This window comes from Schistocerca serialis, chromosome 4, assembly GCF_023864345.2.
Source record: "Schistocerca serialis cubense isolate TAMUIC-IGC-003099 chromosome 4, iqSchSeri2.2, whole genome shotgun sequence".
Taxonomy (NCBI): Eukaryota; Metazoa; Arthropoda; class Insecta; order Orthoptera; family Acrididae; genus Schistocerca; species Schistocerca serialis.
In genome coordinates this window covers 283,224,120-283,229,957 of record NC_064641.1, presented here as the reverse complement: position 1 = coordinate 283,229,957, position 5,838 = coordinate 283,224,120, and the positions used below count along the sequence as shown (strand labels likewise).

Genomic DNA, 5,838 nt, shown 5'->3' with positions numbered 1-5,838 from the left:
AGCTTTTCAACTATACATAATTAATCTACCCCCAATTATGTAGTATTACCCTTTACTAATACTCTTGAAACCAAATTTCTCACTATCTTGCATGCGAAGTGCTAAAGGCATCCCCACAATTATAATTATCACTTACGCTGTCATCAAGTGGAAAAGGAACAAAAATCGAATAATTGACAATGTAATTGACGCGACCGGAGGGTACCAAATGCAACCATGCTGACAGGGTCCGCTAAATCAGTGCAAGAATCCAGTGGGCTACGACTAAATATAAAGAGTGCTTCTGAACTGTATCTAATGAACCATCTTGAAATGGAGGTCGCTACCGCCCCATCCCCTCCGCTTCGGCTAGTGATGTAGTGATGTGCTGCGGAAGCAATCTGGAAGCTAATGGCCCTGACAACTGAGTCGTGGGTATAGTCCTTGCCAAAATGAGTACTGCTAAATGCAGTTACAGGCTTTACATATCTATTGAATTCAAAGGTAGGTCTGCTTTGAGGGTAGTTTTTTGTTATAAAAATGCAAAAGGGGAATAAAATCATTATTTATAAGCAAACAGTATCTTCTCCAAACCAACGGAGATAAAAGTGGTGAGATGGGTGGTGTAAATATCTGGTAACCAGCCTGTATGAAATGATCGTATGAAGTTGTTGGCCTGTTGTTGTTGTTGTTGTTGTGGTCTTCAGTCCCGAGACTGGTTTGATGCAGCTCTCCATGCTACCCTATCCTGTGCAAGTTTCTTCATTTCCCAGTACCTACTGAAGCCTACATCCTTCTGAATCTGCTTAGTGTATTCATCTCTTGGTCTCCTTCTACGATTTTTACCCTCCACGCTGCCCTCCAATGCTAAATTTGTGATCCCTTGATGCCTCAGAACAAGTCCTACCAACCGGTCCCTTCTTCTCGTCAAGCTGTGCCACAAACTCTTCTTCTCCCCAACTCTGTTCAATACCTCTTCATTAGTTATGTGATCTACCCATCTAATCTTCAGCATTGTTCTAGAGCACCACATTTCGGAAGCTTCTATTCCCTTCCTGACCAAACTATTTATTGTCCATGTTTCACTTCTATACGTGGTTACACTCCATACAAATACTCTCAGAAACGACTTCCTGACACTTAAATCTATACTCGCTGTTAACAAATTTCTCTTCTTCAGAAACGCTTTCCTTGCCATTGCCAGTCTACATTATCTTCTCTACTTCGACCATCATCAGTTATTTTGCCCCCCAAATTGCAAAACTCTTTTACTACTTTATGTGTCTCATTTCCTAATCTAATTCCCTCAGCATCACCCGACTTAATTCGACTACATTCCATTATCCTCATTTCGCTTTTGTTGATGTTCATCTTATACCCTCCTTTCAAGACACTGTCCATTCCGTTCAACTGCTCTTCCAAGTCCTTTGCTGTCTCTGGCAGAATTACAATGTCATCGGCGAACCTCAAAGTTTTTATTTCTTCTCCATGGATTTTAATACCTACTCCGAACTTTTCTTTTGTTTCCTTTATTGCTTGCTCAATATACAGATTGAATAACATTGGGGAGAGGCTACAACCCTGTCTCACTCCCTTCCCAACCACTGCTTCCCTTTCATGTCCCTCGACTCTTATAACTTTTTGGATTCTGTACAAATTGTAAATAGCATTTCGCTCCCTGTATTTTACCGCTGCCACCTTTAGAATCTGAAAGATAGTATTCCAGTAAACATTGTCAAAACCTTTCTCTAAGTCTACAGATGTTAGAGACGTAGGTTTGCCTTTCCTTAATCTTTCTTCTAAGATAAGTCGTAAGGTCAGTATTGCCTCACGTGTTCCAATATTTCTACGGAATCCAAACTCATCTTTCCCGAGGTCGGCTTCTACCAGTTTTTCCATTCGTCTGCAAAGAATTCGCGTTAGTATTTTGCAGCTGTGACTTATTAAACTGATAGTTCGGTAATTTTCACATCTGTCAACATCTGCTTTCTTTGGAATTGGAATTATTATATTCTTCTTGAAGTCTGAGGGTACTTCGCCTGTCTCATACATCTCGCTCACCAGATGGTAGAATTTTGTCAGGACTGGCTCTCCCAATGCCGTCAGTAGTTCTAATGGAATGTTGTCTACTCCCGGGGCCTTGTTTCGGTTCAGGTCTTTCAGTGCTCTGTCAAACTCTTCACTCAGTATCATATCTCCCATTTCATCTTCATCTACATTCTCTTCCACTTCTATAATATTGTCCTCAAGTACATCGCCCTTGTATAGATCCTCTATATACTCCTTCCACCTTTCTGCTTTCCCTTCTTTGGTTAGGACTGGGTATCCACCAAAGCTCTTGCTATTCATACAAGTGGTTCTCTTTTCTCCAAAGGTCTCTTTAAGTTTCCTGTAAGCAGTATCTATTTTACCCCTAGTGAGATAAGCGTCTACATCCTTACTTTTGTCCTCTAGCCATCCCTGCTTAGCCATTTTGCACTTCCTGTCGATCTCATTTTTGAGACGTTTGTATTCCTTTTTGCCTGCTTCATTTACTGCGTTTTTATGATTCCTCCTTTCATCAATTAAATTCAATATTTCTTCTGTTACCCAAGGATTTCTACTAGCCCTCGTCTTTTTACCTACTTGATCCTCTGCTGCCTTCACTACTTCATCCCTCAGAGCTACCCATTCTTCTTCGACTGTATTTCTTTGCCCCACTACTGTGAATTGTTCCCTTATGCTCTCCATGAAACTCTGCACAACCTCTGGTTTAGTCAGTTTATCCAGGTCCCATCTCCTTAAATTCCCACATTTTTGCAGTTTCTTCATTTTGAATCTGCAGTTCATAACCAATAGATTGTGGTCAGAGTCCATATCTGCCCCTGGAAATGTCTTACAATTTAAAACCTGGTTCCTAAATCTCTGTTTACCATTATATAATCTATCTGATACCTACTAGTATTTGCAAGATTCTTCCATGTATACAACCTTCTTTTATGATTCTTGAACCAAGTGTTAGCTATGATTGAGTTATGCTCTGTGCAAAAATCTACCAGGCGGCTTCCTCTTTCATTTCTTAGCCCCAATCCATATTCACCTACTATGTTTCCTTCTCTCCCTTTTCCTACTCTCGAATTCCAGTCACCCATGACTAATAAATTTTCGTCTCCCTTCACTACCTGAATAATTTCTTTTATCTCATCTTACATTTCATCAATTTCTTCATCCTCTACAGAGCTAGTAGGCATATAAACTTGTACTACTGTAGTAGGCATGGGCCTCGTGTCTATCTTGGCCACGATAATGCGTTCACTATGCTGTTTGTAGTAGCTTACCCGCACTCCTATTTTTTTATTCATTATTAAACGTAGTCCTGCATTACCCCCATTTGATTTTGTATTTACAACCTTGTATTCACCTGACCAAAAGTCTTGTTCTTCCTGCCACCGAACTTCACTAATTCCCACTATATCTAACTTTAACCTAGCCATTTCCCTTTTTAAATTTTCTAACCTACCTGCCCGATTAAGGGATCTGACGTTCCACGCTCCGATCCGTAGAACGCCAGTTTTCTTTCTCCTGATAACAACGTCCTCTTGAGTAGTCCCCACCCGGAGATCCGAATGGGGGACTATTTTACCTCCGGAGTATTTTACCCAAGAGGACGCCATCATCATTTAACCATGCAGTAAAGCTGCATGCCCTCGGGAAAAATTACGGCTGTAGTTTCCCCTTGCTTTCAGCCGTTCGCAGTACCAGCACAGCAAGGCCGTTTTGGTTATTGTTACAAGGCCAGATCAGTCAATCATCCAGACTGTTGCCCTGCAACTACTGAAAAGGCTGCTGCCCCTCTTCAGGAACCACACGTTTGTCTGGCCTCTCAACAGATACCCCTCCATTGTGGTTGCACCTACGGTACGGCTATCTGTATCGCTGAGGCACGCAAGCCTCACCACCAACGGCAAGGTCCATGGTTCATGGGGGGGGGGGGGGGGGGGGGGGGGGGGGGGAATTGTTGTCCGGGACGTCCCATTCGTGTATGGCCGCCAAGTCTAAGTCTTATTTCATTCGGCTCCTCATTGGGCGACTGGCGGCCGATGATGAGGTTGAAATGATGATGAATACAACAAACACCCAGTCCACGAGCGGACAAAATCTCCGACCCACCCGGGAATCGAACCCAGGCCTATTGCATGGAGGCAAGCAAGTTACCACACAGTTAAGCAGGCGGACAACTAGCCGGTGCCCCACCGAAATAAATAAAACACAGGGTTCCATTATGGACATGATGACTGCATCTATCTCTGCGGAGTGGAGGAAAGCACATACACGAACCTCAAACACTTCATACTTATATCGATATGGTGTCTGTTCTCGGACATGCCCGAAAGAACAGACACCATATCCATATAAGTATATAGTTCTGCCAATACCGGAAATGACCTTCCTCTTCTGTGCGGATGCACACACATTACCCGAACTCTTACGGGACTTGGAAAGAATGTCTTCCACAAGTAATGAATATTTGGGTGGGGACACTACAAATGTAGTGTGTGGACATATAAGGTGAGAATATGGGTCTCGCGGGAGGCGTGCACGAGATAGTCCCTGCAGTCGCGCTATCCTCTGTCCTCTCGGTGGCTCAGATGGTTAGAGCGTCTGCCGTTTAAGCAGAAGATCCCGGGTTCGAGTCCCGGTCGGGGCACACATTTTCACCTGTCCCCGTTGATATATATCAACGAACGTCAGCAGCTGAAGGTATTAATATGTTGTTGTTGTTGTGGTCTTCAGTCCTGAGACTGGTTTGATGCAGCTCTCCATGCTACTCTATCCTGTGCAAGCTTCTTCATCTCCCAGTACCTACTGCAACCAACATCCTTCTGAATCTTCTTAGTGTATTGATCTCTTGGTCTCCCTCTACTATTTTTACCCTCCACGCTGCCCTCCAATGCTAAATTTGTGATCCCTTGATGCCTCAAAACATGTCCTACCAACCGATCCCTTCTTCTAGTCAAGTTGTGCCACAAACTTCTCTTCTCCCCAATCCTATTCAATACCTCCTCATTAGTTACGTGATCTACCCACCTTATCTTCAGCATTCTTCTGTAGCACCTCATTTCGAAAGCTTCTATTCTCTTCTTGTCCAAACTGGTTATCGTCCATGTTTCACTTCCATACATGGCTACACTCCATACAAATACTTTCAGAAACGACTTCCTGACACTTAAATCTATACTCGATGTTAACAAATTTCTCTTCTTCAGAAACGCTTTCCTTGCCATTGCCAGTCTACATTTGATATCCTCTCTACTTCGACCATCATCAGTTATTGTACTCCCTAAATAGCAAAACTCCTTTACTACTTTAAGTGTCTCATTTCCTAATCTAATACCCTCAGCATCACCCGATTTAATTTGACTACATTCCATTATCCTCGTTTTGCTTTTGTTGATGTATTAATATATAATTCTAATTTCAAACACTTCAGTCGTGAGTGAATGACCGAAAACCACGTAATTCCCCACAATGTCTCCTTAACTTTAGAAAGAAACTTTCGCCTGCATTCCACCAGGCAGCTTGAACTAACGGCAATACTGTGTATGAGGAAGTGAGCTGCACCAAAGTAGCCACAGAAGCTGAAGTTGAAGAGCTGTCCAGGAGCCAAAGAAGTCTCGATGGAACTCGAAAGGTAAGTGCGTCTACACACTGAGAAGCAGAAGTGCCTCACAAGCAATGCTCCTCCGAGTTCTCCATGGACAAGCTTAAAAAAAGAAAAAAAGCCACTGGTTTTCCAAGGGGATACAACGAAGCAAACTCCGTAGCCATTCTCTGAGTTTTCCAAGCTAAAAAAATTACTAACTGTCTGGTAGCACAATC

At 42.9% G+C, this 5,838-nt stretch overlaps 1 non-coding gene across 1 annotated transcript; it reads left to right on the top strand.

Annotated features, from left to right (window-relative positions):
* The first annotated feature begins 4,589 nt into the window (after positions 1–4,589).
* Trnak-uuu (transfer RNA lysine (anticodon UUU)) lies at positions 4,590–4,666 on the top strand. Its single transcript has one exon. It is a non-coding gene; the product is annotated as a tRNA-Lys (tRNA).
* Positions 4,667–5,838: the final 1,172 nt, after the last annotated feature.